Consider the following 26,378-nt stretch of genomic DNA (forward strand, 5'->3'; position numbering starts at 1 on the left):
GAGTGCTCTGCCATTTCCTTCTGTGGCTCACTTTACAAATAATTGACCCATTTTAAGTTCTAAGTAAGTGTCTAAGGCCAGATCTTTCACTCAGCTGATCCAGTCTCTGGGCCAGAGTTCTATCCACAACAACACCTAGCTGCCCAAATTAAAAGCATGCTAGTCCCCAGATCCTGTGTTCTGCTATACCATCAGGGAAGTATAAGAAGGAGATGGGGATTGTCTCTTACAATTATAGTCAGTACAAGAGGATTCCCACAGTCTTGACAAATGTATAACACTCACTGCTAGGTTTGCTTTATTTAAAGATACATGGAGAGAGAAAAGATAATGGTCTCAAGATAGCTGTAAGCAGTGGTAGCTTCCCTGCATGATTCCTCTTACCCCTTGCCCTGAAGTACTAGGCAAGCTCCATATATGGTCTCTTTCTGCTCCGATATTCTGTACCTGAATGAATGAATGAATGAATGAATGACATATCAGATGACTTTTGCAAATCCCAACTCCTTTGGGTCACCTCTCTAGTTATATAAAGTAGCAAACACGGGATTTGAGTCTCATCTTGGGCATTTACTGTGTGACTTTAAACAGGTCACATTATCTCGATTTCTTCATTGCTAAAATTAGAATAATATTACTTATATACTACCTGCCTTATAGATTATAAGAATTTTATAAAGCATTACACGATCCCTATTTTTCAGAAGATATAAATTCAAATTGTTGCTATTTTTATCCTCTTCTTTGTATAGGCTAAATTATTATCTGTTGCATTTAACATGAGGGATGTCTCCCCAAACTGCCCTGTTTCCCCATGCTCTATTGTGTTCAACCAAACTTTTCCTTCAAGATGTGGGTCAAATTCCAAAAAACTCATAATAGAAAATGCTATTCACATCCAGAAAAAGAACTGATAGAGTCTGAATACAGATCAAAGCATAGTATTTTCACTTTATTTTTTGATAGCTTTTTTTATCTTTTGTTCTGTTTTTTGATAACATGGCTATGGAAATATTTTATATGATTGCACATATATAATCTATATCAAATTGCATACATCTTAGGAAAGAGGGAGAAGGAAGAAAATAATGGAATTCAAAATCTTATTTAAAATTGTCTCACAGTGTCCCAAGACATGTCCTTCCTCACCAGAGTCTTGAAGTCTTTCAGATATAGGGAATGAATTTCTCTGATTCTGTTTCATTTTCCTGAAACATCTTTCTCTAATTGTTTTTCCTTTTCTCAGTTCCCTTAGTTATTATTAGTGAATCTAAGGTTCTGAGCAAAGGATATCCTTATAAAAAAGTGGAAAAAAGTGTTTAGTTATATTCAATAGAGAATCTTCTCCTAGCTCTAGGTGAGGAAGGAGTGGGTATCACCCTTCATTGAAGCTCATCAGGTAGATTCTGGATGACCATTTTTCCAGAATATTGCAAAGGCTATTCCTGTTTTAAATACAAATTATACAAGATGACATCTGAGGGACCTCCCAGCTCTGAGGTTCTACATGACTTTTTCCTCTGGAATTTGCCACCATGTCTTTTTTCTTCACTCCCAAGGCCTCGTTTTCTCTTTGATGAATTCTTCCTGGACCTTTCACTTTGAAGAAACCCCATCCATCATTCTCAGATTTCATCACTATGATCCAGACACTGTTATCTTTCTCCCTTCCCCTGCCATCTCTCATCCCCATCTTTCATCTTCCTTTTGTTGAGATCTTCCCCTATTCAAATTTAAACTCTTTACAGGCAGGAACAACTTTTTTATTTTGCCTGCATTTGTGCCCCAAATACTCAATGCGGAACATATATAGTAAACAATCCTCTTTTTTCTTCTTCTTGTTCTTTTTCTTCTCATTCTTTTCCTTCTTCAGATTGAGACTCTAGGAAACAATGGAACACAAAGGGTTTGACATAAGGAACCAACTTAAGAGAGCCATAATGGCTTCTTCAGAAATAAAGTCTCTTGACCTTTGAGGATAGATAACAGGGGGATATCCAAGCACACTGAGAATCAAGATAAATATTGCACTCTTAAAAGTGATAAAAAAAAAATTATCACTGAATAACATGTTCCATCTCATTACTAATTTATCTAAAGGTAGAAATATTTAATCAGGCACTAGGCTAGCTCTTCTAGTTATGGCCTACCAGGAAACCATCTTTGCCCATAGAGAATTCTCCCTCCTCTGAGCTCCCACAGTGGGAGAAGCATAATGAATAAAATGAGTTCAGTTACTATCTCAGATGCTAACTAGCTACATGATCCTGGCAAGTCACTCAGTCTATCTCAGTCTCCGTTTTCTCAAATGTAAATAGGTAAATAATTACCTGTTTTGTGAAGGTCAATTTGAGATATGTGTAAAGTACTTTGCAAACCTTTAAGGCTTGAAGCTTTTTTTGTCATCATTAATATTATGTACATCTCACCTCTCCTTGCTTCTTTGCAGAAATGGAGCTCTACAAATGTGGAATGCTACATATAACATGAGGCTTTTCAATAGGTGGGTTAGTTTTGCCAGGCCTTTTTTCTCCTTCCCAATTCCTCTGTGAAATTCTTTATTATAAAGGATGGTTCTCTGGGAGAGGAAATAGCTAAGAAACCAAAAGTTGTGTGAACATTTTTTTTTTGCCAAGGTAATTGGGGTTAAATGACTTCCTCAAGGTCACACAGCTAATGTTAAGTGTCTGAAGCTGTCAAATCATTTTTTAAAAAAGAAAGATAGTGGGGATGACATTTGTCAATGCAGTGTTTAATTTTGTGAGCCACATTTTATTTAGGAAAAACACTGGCAAACTTGTATGATTTCAGAGAAAAGGAACCAAGGGAGCAGCTAGACAGCCCTGACTCTGCTCTTTCTGATCTGAGTTCAAATCCAGCCTTAGACACTTAACTGTTGCAGCAAAATCACTTAACCCCAGTTGCCTCAAAAAAAGAGGTGAGGTAAGGGTCAGTATGATGAAGGGTCTCAAGAACATGTCACAGCTATCATGAGTCAGGGATACTTGGCCTAGAGAAGAAATGATTGAGGTGGGGGAGAAGGAGTTTTATCTTTAAATATTTAAAGAAACAAAGAATTTGATAGCTCTAAGAATAATAGTTACTCATACATGGAATGGGTTACCAAGGAGAAAGTGGGCTCAGTCAGAAAGTGAATAACTACTTGTTAGATGTGGTACAGAAGGGATTTGTGTTTGGATACACACTGTACTAGTACAAAAGGTCTTCCAGTCCTCAGATACTATGATTCTATCTCCCCTGAATACTCTTTATATAATGTATTCCCATCATTAATTATAACATTACCACATCTTCATAGCATCCTTACCCTTCTCTCAGTCTCCATATCCTGGTCATTTTTTAAAGCACACAGTTGTCTTACCTCCTCCAAGTCACTTTCCCTGATGACTTTCTTTCCCTTCTTTAAGATCCTTATAATCTACTATCTATATCACTTAATATTTAAATTTTACCTTGTGGCAATTTTTTTCACATATGTGTAATTTTATTTCTTCAACTAGTTTGCAAGTTGATACATAGTAATATTTGGTCTTCAAGTACAATGGACAACAAGCAACCAACCAGGCTCCTTATGGGGAGGAGTTGTCTTTCTTTTTATTAATTGTATCTCCAGGATTTGGCACAGCGCCAGATACATTTATTGAATTGGATTAGATTCTGCAACCAGAAAGCCCCATAAAATGCTCATCCACTTTTCCAGGTCCTCTTCTAGGACTGGGATTAGGAGAATAGCAATTCAAGAGAAAGATCCTATTGCTAGGTGAGAATGAGAGCCTTGTAATAGGGAAGGAGTCAATCACTACACGACCAAAAGCTGAACTTGGATGTAAGGGATCTGAGCAACACTAGGGAGCAGCAGAGTATCAGAAATTGCTATCTTTGACACTTTGGGCTTTCAGGAACACACCTAAACTCTAAGAGATCATCAGCATTCTGCTGCTGATTCCAGCTCCATCTGGATGAGACCAGAGGCTCCTCATCTCACCATCAGCCTGAGCAAAGCTGCTGACCTTGGTCACTTTAGTCATCCCTCGAGCCCCTACTGATAAGCATCATTCAGAACCTGGAAAAACTTTCCAAGATGCTTCCCCTGGTGTTTCTGTTGAAGGTGATTGTGAAAATAATAGCTGAAGTTAACTCAGGTACAGAGTTCTGATATCATCTCTGCCCCCTGAGTTGAAAACCTGCCTCAGCTGCTTCCTTACTTGGACAAATTTCTTGACTACTTTTAGTTTCTGTAGAACGGAAATAATTTCTTCCCTGGTTGCCTTGTCCAATTATTTACTGTAAGAATTAAATGTGATTAGGGCAGGACTTTTTATTGAGACTTATATTTTATCCATTCTGAAAGAAAATTTTATCTGAGGATTTTAACCAACGTAGAGCTTAATAGTTACAGAGAGCTGCCTTGGCACAGAAAGGTTAAGTGATATGACTATGGTCACACACATCCATTATTTGTGTCTGAGGCAAAACTTTTGAATTCTAAAACTAACCCTCTCTCTTCTATAGGAGGCTGGGTTTCCTAACTCTAAAGCTAGCCCTCTCTCTACTATAGGAGGCTAGTTTTCCTAATTCTAAGTTTAACCCTTTTCTATCATGAGATGCTGACTCTCTCAAGAAAAATATGAAATTCTTTACCTTTCTTTTGCTAGTAATATGCTCACAGATTTAGATTGGAAAGGATCCAAGAAATCATCCCTCTCAATATAGAGAGGAGGAATGGAAGCTCACAGAGGTGACTAACCCAAGATTGTGTAGGTAATCAATGGCAGCACTGGTTTTTGAGCCCAAGATTTCTAACTCCAAAGCCAATTTTTAAAAAATCATTAAAACACTACATAAATCTAAGTTATTATTAGGAGATGGGGATGTGAACTGAAACTTGAAAAGGGGAAAGAAATCATTAATTTCCTGGGATTATATGATATGCTAGGCAAATTAGGAATCCAATTATTATCTTGCATTCACTGCTTGTTACATTTGAATGGGTTTGAGAAAGGGGGGCAAAAAAGACTTGTTTTGTTTTGCTTTTCCACCTGCAATAGATTCTGAAACTCAATGTCACAGCTGGAAAAGCCTGGATGGCAAATCTATCTAGCAGTTGGAGTAAAAGGTCACTGAGTACCTCAGATTTAGTTATTCCAATCCTGTTAGTCTCTTCTGGCCATTTGCCTCAATCTCACCACCTGTAGTGCCATCATGGACCACATAGGGGTAGTATGGGACCACAGTGACCTGTCACACTGCTGGGAACTCAACTTCCACCACACTGTGGAGCAGTTACGGGAATAAGACCCGGACTTTGGTGTTGGACTTCTAGCAGGAGTACACACACACGCACACACACACTCTCTTTAGGCTCAGAAACAATGGAGGCAGGCATACAATCATGGCAGCAAGTACATATACAGGAAGAAAGAGGAAGTCATGAGCTTATTTCCTCACCTTGAACCCTTCCAGGTGCATTTTTCCCCAGGCTAGGTTGGGAGATAGATAGGACAGAGGTTCTACTTATTGCTCCTCTCTGAACAGCCTTAAATCAAGTAATTCTCCCTACCTCTAAATACCAAATTGGGATCAGTCCAAAGGAAGATAGATTCCTGAAAACTTTGCCTAGAATGCTCTGAATTCTTATGTTAGAAACTCACAGAGTAGGAATTAAGGGCAAAAATAAGAAGTCGATTTAAACTGGCCCTCCATAATGATGAGGAATGCCCTTAGCAGTGCAATGTTGAGGGCACAACTTTCTAAAGTTAGTAGGGAACCGACCCAATAAAACAAAGAGTAATTGTTCTTAACCTAGAGTCTGAGATTAATTGAACTCCAATAGTCGCATTTATAAATTTATGTATTTTATTTTACACAATTAAAAAATTCTGAGAAGTTCACAGGATTCACAGACTGCCAATAGCATCTATGGAACCAAAAAAAGCTAAACAAACAAACAAACAAAACCTGAGTCCTTTTGCAGGAGCTGAGTAAAGATAGTCTCAAGGCACTGGGGCCTCAAGGAAGTACTCTCCCTTCTCTACCCCATCCATTTGTTATCTGTGTACCCAAGGGCCTCCCTCCAAGCTGTGGCCCAGCAGAGCCTGACCTCTACATTAGTCAGAGGAAGGAGGTGACCCACAGCAAGTGAAGGCAGAAAGGGCTTCTCTGGATTTCTAAGATTTAACTCCAAACTCCAACCACCTTCCATTGACCCTGGGACATTCAAAATACAAAGACAGGAATCACTGGGTCATAAATTGGGTCTTGGGAAGAAACCTTAGCTGAAAGAGACTTCCATTTTACCAATGAAGAAACAGAAAGCAAGTGATGGCAGAGGCCATGCTCACGAGGAGAGAGAATTCACATATGAAATGCCTTCCTTGATACCCTGCCTCATCTTCATAGAAGAGTGCATTTGGAAGACGCTGAAGAAATTGATCCCTTGAGGTTGTTCCTCCTCACTCTCTCTTCCCTTTTTTCCATCTCAGTGTCTTTGAGACCAGCCCCCACAATAAGCAGTTTCCATCTCTGCCCAACTGTTCATTCTGGGATGGGGTGAGGGCCAGAAGCTCAGTTTGCTTTTGGTAAGATTTGCAAATTATACCATGAGAAAGAGCAGGGTCCAACTCGAGGGACTCCTGAGGAGATTGAAGAGCCCACAATAATGGGGTGGAGGGGAAGAGTACAATAGGGAAGACAGGAGAGAAGACTGGACAGAGGAGGGGAAGGGAGGGAGGGAGTGCCAGAGCATGGAGAGTTAAGAGAGAAATCTGGGCTCCCTGTCAGGGAGATGGATGTGATGTGAATGAGGCCAGCAGGCAAGGAGAAAAAGAGGAGGCCAAGTGAAGGTGGGCGGAATGTGGGGTAGATGGGGGGAATATAGTGGGTAGAAAGAAGAATGGTGGAGGAGGGCTTCAGAATAAGGTGGAGGCACTAAAAAGGAAAGGAGAAAGAAGATGGAAAGATTATGGGGTGCTATAATCCAGGTCACCAGTGGGGAGCTCCTGGCTCACAGTGATGGAGAGAGGTGTTCAAGTGTGTAAGAAGTGTGATTGTGAATGTGCTTGTAACAGAGGGAGGGGGGGGGGGGCAACAACCAGGATAGATGTGTCAAGGGGGTTAACTATTACAAATTCTTCTTAGAGGGTGGTTGTGATGAGGAATTATTAACCAAAGAAATACTTAGATGGAGTAGTATTTTGAAGGGTGTTGGGGTTTGGGTTTTTTTTTTTTGTTTGTTTGAGGGGTTATATTTTGATTTAAAGACTCTTATTTTCCCTACTTTTCTTTAAAGTGGTAAGGGGTTAACAGGATGATTCCAAGGAATTAGACTATGGAACTCAATAGGCAAAAACTAAGGTATTTCTACTGAGTTTCATCTAATGTCCTCAAAACTCTCTCCCCTCCATCTCTCCCTTCCTCCTCTTTTTGTCTCTCTCTTCCCCCTCCCTGTCTCCTCTCTGTGTCTCCTGTTCTGTCTCTCTCCCTCAGGTCTCCTGGGAATGTCTCTCACTTCCATTCTCCTTTCCTCCTTGATTTATACTGTAGAGCGGAACGACCTTCCCTGACCTCATTTTCATGACAGGCGAGCACACCCGCCCGAGTACATACATTCCAGCAGAGACACACACGCTGACACACACATACACACACACACTTTCTCACTCAGTGTCACACATTCTCTCACACACAACCGTTCCCACACAAGTGCTGGGAGACAAACTCAGACAAGCACATTTTTCACAAACTCACAAAGATATAAACACGGCAGACAATTCTAGACAAACATTGCTCTCAAAAACAGATATACAAACTCTCCTGAAGCATTCACCCAAACATATATTTCAGGAGAGATCAAATCTCACCTGGAATACACAGAGAAAAGCAAGAGCATGCTTGCACAGCCACACACACACATACACACACGAGGCCTGTGGACTAGTAAGGACTAGGTCTGAATTCTCATTGGCTTTGCCACACCACTGCACATAATGCTGAGCTCTCCGTTACTTAATAACTGATGATTTGCCTATTTCTTTGAATATCATTTGAATTGTATTCAATTCGTGTCAAAACATGCAAGAAATGCCCCTTCTCCTTCCTTTCCCTACATCCAAATGTCCCTGGGGTCCCGGCCTGTGTCAGGTTGAATTGACTAAGGCAGGAAACTCCCACCCCCAGCTCCATTCTCTCGGGCACTTGGTTGGATTCTAAAAGCCCAGGCACCCAGCCCACCGCAGTCGGGTAAAATGAGTTGAGACCTTTTCATCACAGCCCACTTTACGCGTATACAGTTGCCGAAACGGAGCAGAGAAGGAGAAACCCAAGGTCCCAAAGGCTGGGAAGATAGGATAACCAGAAGACCAGAAACTCTGAACAAGTGCCTTTGCCAGGCACGAGCAGGCCAGAGATGAAGTAATGGGGTTAGGGGACTAAGAAGAATCTGGTTAAGGAACTGGGAGAAACTTATCCCTCCTCTCTAGCCGTTGGGGGAGGGTGAAGAAGTACCCCCTCCCCACCACTCCCGTTTGGCCGCTCTCTCCCCTCAACCCCTTCCCCTGGCTGGGGCTCGGCCCCTGCCGGCCGCCGGTGCTCTACAGGGTCGTCTGTCTGCGCCGGTTAGTTAAGAAAAATAAACAGAGTTCCAAATGAAGGCGATTCTTTTCAACCTGAGCCCCGCAGCCTGCCAGAGAAATGCAAACAGTGGGGGCTGGGGTGGGGGTGGGGAGTAGGGACGAGTCCGTAGCCCATCCCCGGCCCCTTTCCCTGGGGCTGGGGGGAAGGAGGCGGCTACGGCTCCCCGGGAAGGCCCACAGTAACCTGAGCCGGTCGAACTGGCTTTCCGAGCCGCTGCCCTCTGTGTGCCCCTTCCCCCCTGACCTCGCCGGCTGCGCCCTGTGGCTCCTCCCTGACTCCACCCAGCGACCCCCGCTTCCCCGCAGGGATTCGGACCCACGAGGCCCCCACCCAGGGCACTCGGAGAGGCCACGCGTACAATATCTCTAAAACCTGACCTTGGCGGCTTCGTTCTCATACTGTCTTTATATTACCTTCTTCTGTGTTAGTCTGTCTCCCCAGTTCCTGCGTCTTAATTCTCATTTATGTCTTTGCCTATTTGTTTTCCCCTCCCGCTTTTGTTTTTTAACTTAAATCCTCCTTTACTACCCTGTATATTTCATCCCTGCGGGAATACACGAACATATATACACCAAGGTAGGCGCTTAGAATTTCCCGCTCACGGGCAAGCATACACACATATGAGCAAGTGCTCGACTTAAAATCATTCGCACACCTCCCCTGGACGGGTGGCCGTGGCTACGCAAGGCATTTTACACATATACACAAACACACACACCCTTTTATCATCATCCTTAGCCTAATTCCTATCTCACCCACTTTGAGTTAGTCTTTGTTTACCGACCTAGTCTGGACCAAGACAGAAGCTTACCCAAACCCCCTATTTCTCTCACCTTCAAGAATAAATATCTCACCCAAGAAAAGATATTCCCAAATGGGACGAAGCTCGGGTGAGGGAGGAGGAATATGAGGGATCTTGCTTCTCGGGGTTGACTTTCACAACTGAGCTCTTCGAATCCTATCCTCCCCGCAACTATCCAGAAGATTTTTTGGGGGGGAGAAGGGGGGTAGACGGGTGCTTCTATTTGCTTCCTGACCCTATCCTCCTCCCCGCAACTATCCAGTAGATGGGGGGTGGGGTGGGGTAGACGGGTGCTTCTACTTGCTTCCTGACCGGTTTTCCTCGGGGATGGAAAGAGAAGGGAGAGGAATTCAACATATGAATCAGAATAGGAATGCAGATATGAGGAAAACTTAATATTTAGTGTAGTCTGTGGCAGTTGGTCCTTCACTCGAACCAGATCAAAAGGTTCTAAACCTCCAAGCCACCAAAGTGGACTCACTCATCTCCTCCGAATTCTTAAGACGCGGAAATGCACTTGTGACCCAGACCCACTGCCCCCAACTAGGTGAGTGGAAAAGCACAAGATGGAGGAAGGGGGAAGGGGGAATAGAAAGAGGGGAGCCCCACTACTCTCACCATAGGGGAACCTAAGTGAATCTGTGCAGTTTTAAATCCTCACACTCAAACATAATTTCTAGCAGTTCTTCCCTTCTCTCCAACCAAGACCAGTGTTACCTCCAAATTATGTCTGGTTTGACCAGTTTGTGGAATTGCACAAGAACGACCAGGGAAAGTGCCGCGCACACGAAGGTGTGATTTATATGCAGACAGGATAGATGGGGATAATGGTGCTGGGAGGGAATAATTCAGACTAGACTAGGTTTGCAATTGAATGAACCCAATAAAACCTTTTAAATTTAGCCAAGAGTCGTTTGCTAATCGCGTTTGCTCCAGACCCTGGCTATTTAGTTTAATCTGTCTGTAGGATTCGGGGTCTGGGCATCCTCCATTGTCTTAAGAGAGGTCCCTAGGTCTCCTAACCTTGGCCTCCCCTAGCCCAGGGTGAGTCACGTGGCTTGGATCAGTCTGGATTTTTCAGTCTTTCTGGATTTTCTGTGCGGGTCTGGAGGGCGCTGAGGTGCTACTGGGAAATCAGTAGAGACTTGCCCTGATTTTTAAAGAATTCCTTACTAATTCCTTATAGTGCGAAGTGGAGGAAGTCATTATGAGCCAGGTGGAGAAAAGAACTAGAGAGGGGAAAAGCAAGAGAGAGAAAGGGGGAGGAGGGAGGAGGAAGGAGAGAGAGAAGGAGGGAGAGAGGAGAAGGGAGGGAGAGGAGAGAGAGAGAGAGAGAGAGAGATTATAAGCAAGTAGCAACCACGTTATATATTCAGGGCCCTAGAACGATCTTTCAGAGTTCTCCAGTCATTGATTTCTCTTCCTCCGATTCATTTTTCTCCGGCTTTGCATGCCTCTCTCCTACTTCCCCTTCCCTATCCTCTATCTTCTCCTCGTCTATTTTTGCCTTTCTCTTTTCCTTCTCTTTCTTCCTCTTATCTTTTCTACTTTCCTCTCTTCTCCATCCCTCTTTTCCTCCAGCCCTTTAATTTAGCGTCTATCTCCCTATGTCTCTTCATTTACGTTAACATTTGGGGGGATTTAATTAGTAGGGGGCAGGATGCCCAGTCTCCCACGTAAGGGAGTGGGATGAGGGATAACGAAGAAGACGACTGTGAGACCATATAATAAAAATATTTACACATTTCCATAAACACCATCTCTCTAGGAGTGCATCCACCTGCTCAAGCACTAATGAGCACTCACCCATTCTCAAGGCCTTGGACTTTCCCCAGCAGCCTCTCGACCTGAAAAAAGCATCTCTTCCCTTCGGAGAGATCCAGTTTGCACTCCTGGTTCAGCTCGATCCGCACTTCATCTCGAATCCTCTGCCCCATTTAATCTACTCTCCGGGGGATTCTTCTCAGCCTGCGGTCCTGTGGTGCTGGGGAAATCCTCCGTAGGGATCCAGTTTTAAGTGGATTTTTTTTTTTCACTATAGTGTTGTTGCTGCTGTTTTAAAGTTTGGTTTTAGAAGGAAAAATAGAGGGGCGGAAGGGCAACCTTCTTAGTTCGGCTCCTACCTACGAGTCTATAGGAGAAGAAAAATGGACAATTATCTAGAGAATATGGACCAGATTGGACTAAGCAAGCAGCCACACTATCCGAATTGTATGGTTTTTTGTTTTTTTTTTTAGTTTTGTTTTTGTTTTTGAGGGGGGAGGGGGCTTGTTTCATTTTTGACTGACGCTGAATTAGAATCACGTTTACGGCTTGAGTTCTAAAATTGCTCCACAATCCACCCACTTTAGCAATATAGACTTGACCCTTCTCCCTTTTAGCTTGGATAAATCTTGAGCTCACGGTTCTTTTTTGTTCTTGGAGGAACCTCGGAGACCTCAGGCCACTTCTTTCTACTCTTGCTCCCTGCCCCCGTCCCCCAACACACACACACACACACACACATATCCCGGCCTCCTCCATCCCTCCCTCCTCCTTCTTTCCCCCCCCTTCCCCCCCAGGAGCTCCGTGAGGGAATCAAACGAGGATCCGGGAGCAGGGATGATTCTGACAAGTTAAATTGCAAAGCAGGCAGAGGATGGGGGTAGGGGGAGGGGGAGAAAGGGATCCTGTCTCTTTAACTGGCGCTCCAGACAAAGCCGTCTCCCCTCGGAGCCGAGCGGAGCCGAGCGCAGCCCGGCGCAGACCTGTCAGCGCGTCTCCAGCACTTGGGAGAGAGTTTGCAAAGTCATAATTATATCTCTTAACCTGTCTTGCTCTCTGCAGAAGAAAGTCCCATTATATTGAAATGAGATTATTAGCCATCAAATACTTTCTTTCTCCGGAGTTTTTTTTTTCCCCCTCTTAAAAAAAATTCAAATACCTTAACGACCTAGCACTTGCATTTTCATTCCTTTCCTTCAGAGTCCCAGGCCCAAAGCCCGCTGAGTTTGGGGGGTGGGTGTCAGAGACTAGCACAGGTTAAATTCCCTTTCTTTGGGGTCAAGGCTTCTAGGCCAGGAAAGGTGAGAGAGCCGGAGGGGAAAAGAAGCAAAAAATAGGGTATCACATCCAAGAACTTTAGAGGAGGTGGCAATTGACCCTCTCCCAAATTCCTCCATGACCCATGAAGACTGTTTCTACAGAAATTAAACGTTAATTTCTGCAAGATTGGGAAGCAATAAGAAGTGGAACAGGGAAAGAAGAGGTGGGAATAAAATGAGAAGAGGCCATTTTGGGGACCAAGGGAATGGGGCTGGGCACTGGGATCTGGACACCGGAGGGTGGAGCTGTGGAAGGCGAAGTTGGCTCACACGCTAAAGGTTGGCTCCCTCATCTAATCCAAGTTCTCTGGCAGATGGAATTTCAGTTTGCAATAAATGGGGTTTTGCTCCAAGTTCAAGGTCTGTCTGGTTTATACTCAAGATTGTGAGCCCCTCGAGGGTAAGGTACAGGGCTCTTCCAGGTTCTGTTCCACCCCCCACCTCCACCTCTACCCCCACTTCCACCCCCTCTCCCAACACTTCTCCCCGCCCACTTCCAACTCTTAGGAGAAAAAGAATTTGTCCTTCGAGGGTTCTCCAGTCATCTTCCAGAAAAGTCCCAAACCTTCTTTGAGGTAGGAGGAGTTTTCCTCTTATGTTTTCACTACTAAGGGACTAAAGGGAATGTTATTTTTTGTTGTTGTTTAAAAAGAAAGGTCTGGTTTGAAATTTTGACCACTTTCTCCTTCTCAACTCTTACATATGCTTGGCTTCTCTTAAAACCAGAGAAGTTTAGAATTCAAGCCTTAAATGTTATCTGGTCCAACTCCCTTCTTTTACAGAGAAAGAAACTGAGGGTAGGGGAAAGTGATTTTCCCAGTGTCACACTTTGAGTTCTGATAGAGCCAAGACTAATACCAATGCATGTGTCCTCCCAGTTTCATGTTCTTTTTATACACTCTGTGTCTCACTAACTATTCTGAGGCCAAAAAAGCATTTTTTTGCTATTGTGATCTAAGTCCCTTCCCCCTCTCCCACCTCCCATTCCCCAATTTAGGGGGAAAGAGTTTTTTTCTTTGTCCTAAATTACTCAAATCAGAATCATTTTCTTCTAAGGCAACAGAGACACATTACTAAAGTTAGAATGAGTCTGTCACAATTAGGGTGATTTATTAGAAAGCAATTTTGATATGAAAGGCAGCATAGGAGGAAGTGGATAGAAAGGCCTCAGAATCAAAGAGGTGCTGTATTCAAGTACTGCTTCTGTAGCATGACACTAAAAATGTCATTTAATTTCTCAATACACTCAATCAATTCTCAAAGTCTGTGTTGCCCATCAAAACTGGTGGAGAGTCTTCATTCTTTTAGAGATTAGTTCCCTATACTTAAGAAATCACAGCAGGATCCCAAAATGTACAATATAAAATATTGAATGCTCAGGAAGACCTTTTGGTCTTCTTTAAAGGCTATTTGAGCTTTAAATACTTCCTAGCTGTGTTGTCTTGAGCTAGTCACTTTACCTTATTTACTTCAGTTTCCTCATCTGTAAAATGAGCTGGAGAAAGAAATGCCAAGTATCTTTGCCAAGAAAACCATAAATGGGGTCACAAAAAGGCAGCCACAATTGAATAACAAAATATAGCTCCCCAGACACAAGCTCTAGAATAGAATGGAGGGGCCTAAGGGATAACAAGATGATCTGATGGCTTTGGTGGGCACTAATGTCAATTTTTATCAGCTTCAAACAAAGCTGTAGGAATAGGAATTCAATAAAGAGAAAGAAGGTAGATTTAGAGCTGAGTTTAGATCATCTTAATCTTTCTATATTGTGGGCGATCTGGTTTTAAAAAAAAACTTCTGGATCCCTTCATAGAATAATTTTTTTTCATTCATATTGGAGAGAATGCTAAATTACAGTTAGACATCATCTGTAAAAATAGAAATGTAATTTTAAAAATTTAAATTCAAAGATATTAATTTTAAATTTATAGACCTCCACCTGAAATCTATCTACATATTCCTTGGGAAAATCAATGGATTTAAGATTAAGAATTCCTAATCTGATTCAGAAGTATCATTTTTGAGATGAAACCTGAGACTCAGAAATGTTAAATGATTTGGCCAGTGTTAGCAATCTAGATGATAACAAGCCCGGGATCAAAACCCAGGTTTTCTGGTTGCAAATCCATTTCTCTTTCCCCTGTAACAAGAGTCTAAATTTAAAGAGGTGATAGTTATTTCTGGATTTCTCCTTCTTAAGCGCTATGGATGCCTTTCTATGAGGGACAACTTTATAAGGCACAAGAGAGATATAAGCCACTTTAAAAGTAAATATATATATTTATTTTTAATATACATTTTATTATTAATATAAATAGATTAGGGAGTTATCATCCTCCTTGAGGGAATGGGGTACCTCCCTAAGGAAAGTGGGATTGGTTTCTGGGAGGCCTGTTCTTGGGAGGTGCCATGATAAAACCTTGGGGCCAAATACCTAAAGGGACCAGTTGCCGGGGTTGCAGAGGGTGACTGGTAGGCTGGAGTTCAGTCGGGGAGCTTGGGTGTAAAGATGAAGGAGAAGTAGGACGTGTTTGAGACCAGGCCATTGTTGGTGTTGACTCTCTCTTGGATAGTAAATATGGAAGCTTTGGGGCAGTCTGCTTGGGGAGTGTTGGGGGCCGAGGGTGAAGCACTAATTTCGTTCTTAAGCTGCATCCACAGAGACAGGGCCCAAGCACAGGGGGGAGAAATGTGCAGAGCCTGTTTTCCCCCCACCATTCGTTCTGCCACAGGAAGTTATCTCTCAATTTTTCCTTCTGCCTCCGGCCCCTGAAGGTTTGCTCCTTTCTGGGAATGGAGGGAGAAAAGGAAATTAGCTAAGAAGAAGAAAGACAGATAGAGAAAGGTAAGTTTAAAAGAAAAAAAGACAGACCTCAACAAACACAAAGGCATTGAGCTACTATGAGATACTCCTTTGGATAGAGAATTCAAGCAGAATGAGGGAATTGATACTTTGGGATTTTGTTGAAGAATTCACTGGCCATACATACCCTGAATTTTTCAGACTCTGGATGGTTTTCTTGTTTGGACTGGAGTTGTGGTCAGGGCTCTGACTAAAATCTTCATTCATTTTTTCTGAGAAAGGAAAGAAAGATAGAGGGAAAGGGAAAGAGAGAGAGAAAGAGAGAGAAAGAAGAGAGAGAAAGAGAGAGAGAAGGTGAGAGAGAGAGAGAGAATAAGTTAGAGGGGCTGGAATTAGGGAATGAAAGATAACAGAAAAGCAAAAAAAAGAGAATAGAAAACCTAGGAGAGAGTAAAGAAGGAGAAGGGAAGGGAATTGGAGGTATAGGAGTTAGAAACTCACATAAACTTCAAAGATGATTCCAGACAACTTCTACCTACCTGGGATAGTGGGAAAGATAAAAAGGAAAGGTGATGAAAGGAGGAAGGACAGGAGAGAGATCATGGAAAGAGGAGTTAGGAGGGAGAGATCTTCTTTCACCTTCTCAGGTCGGTCCTTAGTCCATTCTGTCCCCAACAACCATTGTGATGTCACTGCATCAGCCCAGCTATGAAATGGGGAAGAACTCAGAGGGAGTTCAAACACACCTGCAAATATGAGGATACTGACATTTTCCATAATAGTCATAGATTTCTCTGGGTCCTCTGCCCTTAAGTTTGATTTCTTTATTTATTGGAGGTTCATTCTTAAGTCCCACCCCTCAAGGAAATACTATTAGATTTCCCCTTCTCAAATGATGCTTTTTCCTGAAAGAGAAGAAAGGGGCAGGTAAAAGCAGGACTTAGAAGTATGGGCACTTAGAAGTCTCTTCCTTCTAACAAAAATTATATATACATATAATATTATATACATTATATTTCCTTTGTATGCAGGTTTATAAGGGGTTTTCTCTCTCACAATCTAGTGAGGTAGGTAGTATATTATTTATTCACCCCCATTTCACCCACAGTGAATAGAGTGCTCATCTTCCTAAGTTCAAATCTTGCCCCAGACATTTACTAGCTCTGTAACGTTGGGCAAGTCACTTAACCCTGTAGGTTTCAGTATCTTCCCTGGTGAAAAATGATCTAGAAAAGCAAATGGCAAACCATTCCAGCAACTTTGCCAGGAAAACCCCATATAGGGTCATGAAGGGTCAGGCATGCCTAAATAACAACAGATTTACAAATAAGGATAAATCTGAGGTTCAGAAAGTAAAGTGCTTTGTTCAGTGTAACACAAATGGAACTGAAAATTGAATCCAGGTTATTTGACAAAGAGGGTAATACTCTTTTAAAGACTTTTTTCATTGTTTCCTCAATTACATGTAAAAATATTTTTAACATTCATTTTTATTTTGAATTCCAAATTGTCTTTCTTCCTCCCCCTCCCTCCTTGCCTTTTATTGAGAAGGCAAAAAATGTGATAATATGTGCAGTCATACAAAATATAATTTATGTTGTAAAAGAAAACACTTACCAAACAACAATAACAACAACATACACACACAAGAAGTAGGATGACATTTCTCATCAAAAGTCATTCCAAATTGTCCCAGATTATATTTATCAAAATAGTTAAATCATTCATGGCTGATCATGAAATGATATTATTATTACAATGTATATTATCCTGGTTCTACTCATTTCACTTTTCATCAGTACATGTAAGACTTTCCAAAATTTTTTGAGAGCAGCCTGATCATTATTTCTAATAGCATAATAGTATTCCATCACCATTATGACATAGCACAATTTGTTCAGCCATTCCCCAACTGATGGGCATCCCCTCGATTTCTAATTTTCAGTCACTACAAAAAGTTGCTAAAAATGTTTTTGTACATGTAGGTCCTTTTTCTTTTCCTTCCTTCCTTCCTCCCTTCCCTCCTTTTCCTCTTCATCTTCTTCCTCCTCTTTTTCTCTTCCTTCTTTTTTTCTTCCTTCTTTTCCTCCTCCCTCCTGCACCTTTTGAAAAATTTCTTTGGAGTACAAACTTAATAGTGGTATTATTGAGTCAAAGGGTATGCATGGTTTTATATTGCCTTTTGGAAATAATTTCAAATTGCTCTCCAGAAAGGTTGGATCAATTCACAACTTTATCAACAATGCATTAATGTCCCAATTTTCCCACATTCCTTCTCACATTTGTCTTTTTTCCTTTTCTGTCTTATTAGGCAATCTGATAGGTGTCAACTCAGGTGTGGTACCTCAGAGTTGGTTTAATTTGTATTTCTCTAATCAATAGTAATTTGTCAAATTTTAAAAATGTGACTCTAGAGAGCTTTGATTTCTTCATCTGAAAATTGCCAGTTTGTATTCTTTGCCCATTTATCATTTGGAAATTGACTTGTTTTTCTATAAATTAGATTTAATTTTCTCTATATTTGAGAAATGAAACCTTTATTAGAGAAACTTATGATAACTAACTATACATTTCTCTCCATCCTTTTCCCCATTTATTTTTTTTTGTCTGTCACTGTCTCTATATCTGTCTGTCTCTCTCTTTTCCCCCCTCTTTCCACTCTATACTTTGTCCCTCTTCAAAACTGTTTTGCTTCTGAGAACCACCTCTCATAATCTGCCTGCCTTTCTATCAGAACTCTCTCTTCTCTTATCCCCTTCTCTTCTTACTTCCCTGTAAGGTAAAATAGATTTCTATACCCTACAAAGTGTGTATATGATTCCTTTTTGAGCCAATGATAATTAGGTTCAAACATTATTCAACTCCCATTTTCTCTTTCACTGTAAAAGCCCTTTCATGCTTCTTTTATGTGAAATAATTTACCCCATTCCATCTCTCCATTCCCCCTTTCTCCCAGTGTATCTCTCTTTTTTACCCCTTAATTTTTAAAAAATCTCATCACTTGACTCTTTACAACAACGAGATGATTCAGGCAATTCCAATAGGTTTGTAATGGAGAGAGCCATCAGCATCCAGAAAGAGGAATGTGGGGACTGAATGTGGATCACAGCATAGTGTTTTTATCTTTTTTGTTGTTGTTGTTTGCTTGCTTGTCTTTTTTTCTAATTTTTTTCCCTTTTTGATCTGAATTTTCTTGTGCAGCATGATAACTGTGGAAATATATTTAGGAGAATTGCAGGTTTAACATATTTTGGATCACTTGCTATCTAGGGGAGGGAGTAGGGAAAAGTGAGGGAGAAAAATTTTGAACACACGATTTTGCCAGGGCGAATGTTGAAAATTATCTCTGCATGTGTTTTTTTTTTTAAATAAAAAGCTATTATTGAAATGTTTTTTAAAATAAATGTCACCCCAACATATCAACTCATATCTGTGCTTTCTGTGTATATATACAGCTTCTAACTGCTCTAATAGTAGGGAAGTTTTTAGAAGGTGCAAGTTTTTCCCATGAAGGAATATAAATAGCTTGATCTTATTCAATTCCTTATGATTTTTCTTTCATCTTTACTTTTTTATACTTCTCTTGAGTTTTCTATTTGAAAGTCAAATTTTCTATTCAGCTTTGGCTTTATCTCAGGAATGCTTGAAAGTCCTTTATGTCATTAAATATCCATTTTTTCCCTGATGAATTAAACTCACTTTTCCTGTGTAGGTGATTCTTGATTGTGTACCTAGATCCTTTGCCCTTTGAAATATCATATTCTTAGTCCTCTGATTCTTTAAATGAAGGACTCTCTTGCATTAATTATGCCCAGTTTCTGGTGATAATCTCAGGATGAGGAGAAGGAGCAGTTCTAGCACACTAAAGGATGTGACTACAGAGGTACAGAAGAGAGAATAGAAGAATGCTTATTGGGGCTCACAGATCAGACCAGAAGCTGCTAAATCTTGTGTTATCCTGATTATTACTCTAAGATACTTGAATTGTTTCCTCCTGGTTTCTTGCAGTATTTTATTTTTCATCTTGGCTATAATATAATATTCCTGGAAGCTTTCATTTTGGCATTTCTTTAAAGAGGTGATAGGTGAATTATTTCTATTTTTATTTTACTCTCTAGTTCTAAGACATCAGGCCAGTTTTCCTTGATAATTTCTTGAAAGATGAGACCTAGGCTCTTTTTTTATGGCTTTCATATAGTTCAATAATTCTTAAATTATCTCTCCTTGATCTAGTCAGTTGTTTTTCCAATAACCTATTTCATATTTTTGTTTGATTTCTTCTTGATGCCTCATAGAGTTATTAGCTTCCACTTGCCCAATTCTAACTTTTAACTAATTATTTTCTTAAGGCAGCTTCATGGTTTAGTGATTAGAGCATCAGCCCTGGAGTCAGGAACAAATTCAAATTTGGCCTCAGAAAATTGATTCTTACTGTGTGATTCTGAACAAGTTACTTAATCCAAATTGCCTTGCAAAATAAAATATAATTATTTTCTTCAAAGAGCTTTGGTACCCTCTTTTCCATTTGGCTAAATTTTTTAAGGAGTTCTTTTTAGTGAATTTTTATATATCTTTTTCTATTTGGTCAATTCTTCTTTTTAAGGCATTTTTTTCTTTAGTGAATGTTTGTGCCTCTTTTACCATTTGGCCTATTCTGTTTCTTAAGGTATTTTTTTTTTAATTGTGTGTGTGTGTGTGTGTGTGTGTGTGTATGTGTGTGTATTCTTTACCAAACTGTTGATTGTTTTTTCATTATTTTTTTTGCATCACTCTCATTTGCTTTCCCAATTTTTTCCTTAATCCTTATTTGATTTTTAATATCTTTTTTTGCACTCTTTCAGTAATTCTTTTGGAGCCTGAAACCATTTTTTCTTTGACACTTTGGATGGAGTTGTTCTGAATTTATTGTCTTTTTTTGAGTTTATGTTTTCATTTTCCCTATCATCATCACTTTTTGTGATCAAATTCTTGTCTTCATGTTTGCTCTTTTTCCCAGCCTGTTGCTTGACTTTTAACTTTATATTAAATTGGACTCTACTCCTGGAATGGAACAGGAACTGTCCTAAGTTTAAGGATTTTTGTGCTGCTTTTTTCAGCTGTAGTTCTGGAGATTTATAAGTTTTCAGTTCATCCATGATCTAAATAGATGCATGGTCACTGCTTTTCTGGCCTATGCTCTGATCCACATAGAAGCACCCACAAGCATTCTCCTCACTGGAACTGTGAAAGTAGATTTTCTATCCTTGTAGTCACATGCTTTAATATGCTAAGATTCCTACTTTTCTTCACCTTGGGATTACCACCAGGAACCACATATGGGCAATGCAAATGAGTCCTGCATTGCCAATGCCAGCAAAAGGATCACTGTAATTTCCTTCTGACCAGTGGTCTGATCCCCTTGCTATTTACGGGCTGAAGGTTTTAGAAGGATAGCTGCTAATTCAGTCACAGTATGACCTGTATCAAAATCTACTTTCTCGCCCCAGTGAGACATACCTTTTTTATTCTTCTAAGTTGTCAGCTGAAAAATTGTTTCACACAGTCCTTTTGTTGCTCCTGCAATTCCAGAATTTGTTTTGAGGCATTACTTTAAAGTTCTTTGGAGAGAAATTTGAGGAAACTCAAAAGAGTCGCTGCTTTTACGTTACCATTTTGGCTCAGCCCCATCAATACTGTTTGTTTAGCAGAGAGAAGGAAGACCAATCTAAATGATAAAGAAACAGTAAACTAGAGCATATATATTGGAAAACACAAGAAATTTCTGAAGGATAGCTAGTGACCGGTTTGTTTAGAGCAGAAAATGGACTTCTGGTGAAGATAAATTAAAGCATTATCATATCAAGGGAGAAGTCTCATTCCCTGGCTGATTTATTTTGGGCCATTCAAAAAATGCAAGAAACATCAAAAGGATTGACCACTAGACCTAGGAGATTATGAACTTATGTGTTATTTTGCCTAAAAGTAGGCACACTGAACTATGAATTCTATATGAATTTTGTGATTATATGAGTCTAGACTATTGATATTTTAAAATCAAGGTATTTAGCAGACAAGCGAATACCAAGCCTTAAGAAGTAGTAGGATGAAGGGTAGAAAACAGGAAACGAAGTCAGAAGCTACTCCAACACTTTAGTGTCCATGAGCTAACACAGTATTCATTTCCTTGAACCTCATTTTCTTCATTTATAAAAGGGATTTGGAAGACCATTTTTGTAGTATCATTTTAAAAGAACAGGCCTTAATGTGTTAGCCCCTTCTGGGGCTCCTTTCACTTTCTGCTTGCTTAAACAAGTAAAACATTTTTCCTTCAAAGACTTATATATCATCTTTCATTTGAAATAAACATAACAATAACAGTCAGTGCACTTTCAAATGATTTTATCTTACAAGCCAGAAAAAATCAGAGAGATAAAGAATATTTATCCATGGTTCCAAAATTTACCAGAATAGTTTTGTGAAGGACAAGAAATGAAATTCTCCTTATCTTGAATTCTCTGACATTCCTCCTAAGAAATCTTTGGTGAATTCTAGAACATACCCATTATTCCCATCCTCATTCTACCTGATGAGCTCTCAGTACTCAAATGTCTCCTTCCCACCAAACCACCTACATAAACCACTCTGCTCATCATTAGTAGGTCTGATCTCCAAGACTGTCTGGCTGGAGGAAGGAAATATAGTTCTTCTTCCCAATTCTGCCTTCAGGAGTTCTTTAGACCCAGACCATAAATGTGAAAATTAAAATTCTCTTCCCTTTCACTGCTCCTCCCAGTCCAATCAGACTGACATTTATTAATATGTTCAAAGGAATGCATAAGGCACTGTGGCTATAAAAATATGGCAACTAGTACATGCATGTTCTCTCAAACATGTGGGATCCCTTAGATCCAAGGTACTCAGTGGTTTTGCTTTTACTTAAAACCATAGTTCATGAGCCCCAACAGGTGTTTCCACATTTATAAGAGAGCATTTTGACATCAAAAAAGGCATTAATGCAATAGCATAATGAAAAAGTAGCAATCAAACCATACCCATGAATCTGGGGCTCACTATTTCACAAATTAACATTCACACATTTATAAGAGAGGAGAGGCACAGGGATCCTACATGAGGTCACAAGCATAGGGAACATGTGTGGAAGAAGAACTATTACCTCCAAGGATGCAGGGGCACTATTGTTTACTGGTAATGCCCTCCTCTCTGTTGAGCTGCCCCTGTCCAGACATTATATCTCAGCTGCTCCCTCCTGCTAGGCAATTCTCACTGCTGCCACCTGCTGCTCCTCAGCTTCATGTAATTTTCATTAGAGATGCTACTTCTATTCAACAAGAAGCAAGTTAGATTAGCCCCACTCCTCCTCTTTAATGTATAGTCCATAGAATAAAATGCAGATTTAAAAAAAAGAAAAAACAAATTTTCTCACTGTGAAAAAGGTGCTTTCTATATTTTCCTATTGACTCTCCCTCAGATACAACATTCCATTTTTTTTTTTTTTTTAATCCAAGATACAGGCTGTCCTTGTGTCTAGAACACTCTCCTGGCTCATTTAAGCCTATTAGACTCTCTACTTTCCTATAAAGCTCATCTTGAAGTACCACATCCCCAAAGTACTTCTCTATCTTTAAGAGTGGATATTGATTACAGCAATAATGAATTGAACCAGCTATACCCAGCGAAAGAACTCTGGGAGATGACTATGAACTATTACATAGAATTCTCAAACTCTCTATTTTTGTCCATATGCATTTTTTATTTCCTTCGCAGGCTAATTGTGCACTATTTCAAAATCCAATTCTTTATGTACAGCAAAATAACTGTATGGACATGTATACTTATATTGTGTTTAACTTATACTTCAACATATTTAACATGTATTGGTCAATCTGCCATCTGGGGGAAGGGATGGGGGGGAGAAGGAGGGAAAAAGTTGGAACAAGGTTTTTGCAATTGTCAATGCTGAAAAATTAAACATGCATATATCTTGTAAATAAAAAGCTAAAATAAAAAAGAACGGATATTGTATTTATTTTAAAATATATATTTAAAAAATATGTGTATATATATGTAAATACATATTTGTTATGCACGTGTTGTTTCTTAGCTAGTAAAATGTAAGCGTATAGAAGGCCGGAGACTTAATTTTTTCCCCTTTCTGTCTTTAACACTTAGCATCAGTTCATGGTTCACAGTAGGAACTTAACTAATGTATGCTGATGAATAAAAGAAATTTCTTAGTTCCTATAGTCTTGTTCCAAGAAGGAAAAACATTTCTGAAGCACAGAGCAGTCAATCAGCTAATTAGAGCTGAAAGTTCAGACCTAATCTGTCTCTTGATAAGCAGCTAAGCTAAAAGAAAATACAGTGCTTCAGACCTACACCCTACTTTTTTGTTTATTGAGAACAAGTCCTCCAAAACAGTTTGAAAAGAAACTCAACTCTACAAACAAGATTTTATTGGAATTAAAAAAGATTTTCTAACTCTAAGCAGAAAGAATAACAGGTACTAATTATGATGGAAAAAATTAGGAGATCCATTACTTTTTTTTTAATGGACAGAAGGAAGATTAGAAGAAAATATAGATAAGCAGAACATTCTTGAAAATAGCATGTGGAATTTATTTTTTAAAGTGGTATAAAATAGAAATTCACAGTTTCATATTTTTGTTGTTTAATAATATTTGATTCTTTGTGACCCCATTTGGAGTTTTCTTGATAAGGATAGTGGAATAGTTTGTCATTTCCTTCTCCAGCTCATTTTAACAAATGAGGAAACTAAAGCAAATACCAGTTTCATATACAATTTTTTTGTGTGTTCTGCTATGTATATGGAAATGATCATTTGGGGTATTTAAATTCAAATTTGAAACCCCTTTTAAATAATTTCCTTTTAAAAAAGAGTGAATGAATAATGAAAAAAATTATGTAACGTGTAGCAGAGATAAAAATTTTTTAAAAGGAGACAATATGGATATATATATTTCTATATGTGTGTGTGTAGATTTTTCAATAGACTATAAGCTTCTTAAGAGCAGAGATTATTTCATTTAGTATCTTTTTATCCCCAGCATCTAGAGAAATGACTGGCACATAGCAAACCTTCTATAAAATATATTTGTTGGTTGATTGGCTGGCCTGGGGCCCCAAAGATAACTGACTTCAGGATCAAGATAGGATTCTATGTCAGGTTGGTGTGAAACTCAAAGAGATTGCTAAGTGATGGAAGCAGAAGACCTAGAAGTGGTAATGAGTAACAAAGAACATGCCTAATTGTCCGTTGGGACCAATGCAAAGGGGACCACAAGAAAAAGCATGTTCAGAACTGGAGAGAATCGTCAAGCTTTAAGTGTCTTCTGTAGGGAATCAGATTCCCCAAAGTACAAGAAAACTGAAGAATTGAAAAAGGAAAAGGTCTAAGATGAAAGGAAATTCATTAATTCTCTAATAGGGCTTCCACAGTGGAAGAAAGGACATAGGGACTTGGTGAAGAATAGAATTAACATATTTGGGGACAACAGAATAGAATGTGATAAGGGAAGGGGATTTTTGCCTAGGTGTCTAGCCATTCTTTTTAATCTTGGAGAGGAAGATAAGAGAGTTTATTCAATTCATGATGGGGATGGAATATCATTTGAATGGAGCTCCTATTCTTAAAGCTTCTATAATAGCAGGAGACATCATTTATTCTCTCTCAAATACTAGGGAAGAAGGAGATAAGTCCTGGGACAGAAACTCTACTTATAAATCCAGTTTTTGAGAATAAGGGGTATAATGTGAGGCCCCGGGTTAAGCAGGGTCCTGGAACTGAGGGCTTGGTTTCTGAAGTTTTATTCTAGAAGTGGGAGATTCTAACCCAAAGATCTAATCCTAGAGGCAAAGGACCTGGTATCTGGGGCTCTGGTCTTAGAAGTAAGGAATCTGGGGTCTTGGACTCCAGTTCTAATAAAAGACTGGATGTCCCAAGCTCAAGTCCTGGATATAATAGGTCTATCATCTCAAACTCTGATCCCAGAGGTAAGACCTAGTATCCTACACTTGCCTCCTGAAGGTGAGAGACCTGGAGTCCCAAGAAGCTTGGTCATAAGAGTCACAGGTTCTGATGTTGAAAATGAAAGAAAGGTCTGGTATCTGAAGCTCTGATCCTGGAAGTGAAAAGCCTGATGTCTAGAACTTTGTACTGGAAAGACTTGGTTCTCCAGGCTCTGGTGCTAAAGATGAGGACTTTGTATCTAATGGCATGAAGTCTGTCAAGTCCTGTCTGAGGTTCTGGTTTAGGAAGTGAGAAAATTGTAGTCCAAGACTCACTTCTTCTCTATCTTTCCTCTCCATGTCTGTTAAATAGCTTAGCTCTGAAATTTTGTAAACTGAATAGAGCCATGTGAATATAGGCAATGGAATTATTGGATGGTTGTTACCCTTTGTTCTCAAAGAGGATCAAAATGACATCTCTATGTTAAAGTTGGGTTACAGGGTATCTGGCTGTAGCTGGTCAGACCAAAACAAGCTCAGAGTGCTCTGCCACAGGTCAGACACAAATGGTCCCTATGAACACTTGGGGTGGACTCTAGATTTGCTTATCTTGAGTTTCTTCAGAGCTAATTCAATTCTGCTTTGCTCATAGAGCCCAAAACTTTCTCTGACAAGGGCACACCATGCTAGGTAGTCCTATGTCAGTATTTCCTGTGTCATACATCAGTTCTAAAGTTCTTAAGAGAGATCTCGAGAGTGTCCTTGTATCACTTTTTTGGCCATCTTGTGAGCACTTACCCTGTGTGAGTTCTCCATAAAATAATGGAGCGTACATTTGGCATTCAAACAATGAGACCAGTCCAATAGAGTTGAATAAGTTACCAATAAGGTTGCCAACCAGCTGACATTGGACCAATTTGACCAGTATTTTATCATAGTTTCTCACGGATGTTGCCTTTTGTAGACTCCTTTATTTAGTTTAATTTTGGTTAACTCTAGCCACCAAGCTGGATACTGAGGAGCAAGATTAATATATTTTCCCAATTCAGAGTCGGTTTCTAGTATATAATAG

The 26,378-nt window shown here is 39.9% G+C and overlaps 1 long non-coding RNA gene across 8 annotated transcripts in view; it reads right to left on the reverse strand.

The window, feature by feature from the left end:
• Positions 1-816: 816 nt before the first annotated feature.
• LOC127561721 (uncharacterized) overlaps positions 817-26,378 on the reverse strand; it is a 169,080-nt gene continuing 143,518 nt past the window's right edge. For 3 of the 8 annotated variants that reach the window (XR_007953513.1, XR_007953514.1, XR_007953516.1), the window contains exons 2-4: positions 15,528-15,612; positions 11,261-11,585; positions 817-1,882 (exon numbers count right to left, since the gene is read on the reverse strand). This is a non-coding gene — a long non-coding RNA (uncharacterized LOC127561721). The other 5 variants (XR_007953511.1, XR_007953515.1, XR_007953512.1 and 2 more) reach the window with 5 other exon arrangements.

Source organism: Antechinus flavipes, chromosome 4 (genome assembly GCF_016432865.1).
Source record: "Antechinus flavipes isolate AdamAnt ecotype Samford, QLD, Australia chromosome 4, AdamAnt_v2, whole genome shotgun sequence".
Taxonomy (NCBI): domain Eukaryota; kingdom Metazoa; phylum Chordata; class Mammalia; order Dasyuromorphia; family Dasyuridae; genus Antechinus; species Antechinus flavipes.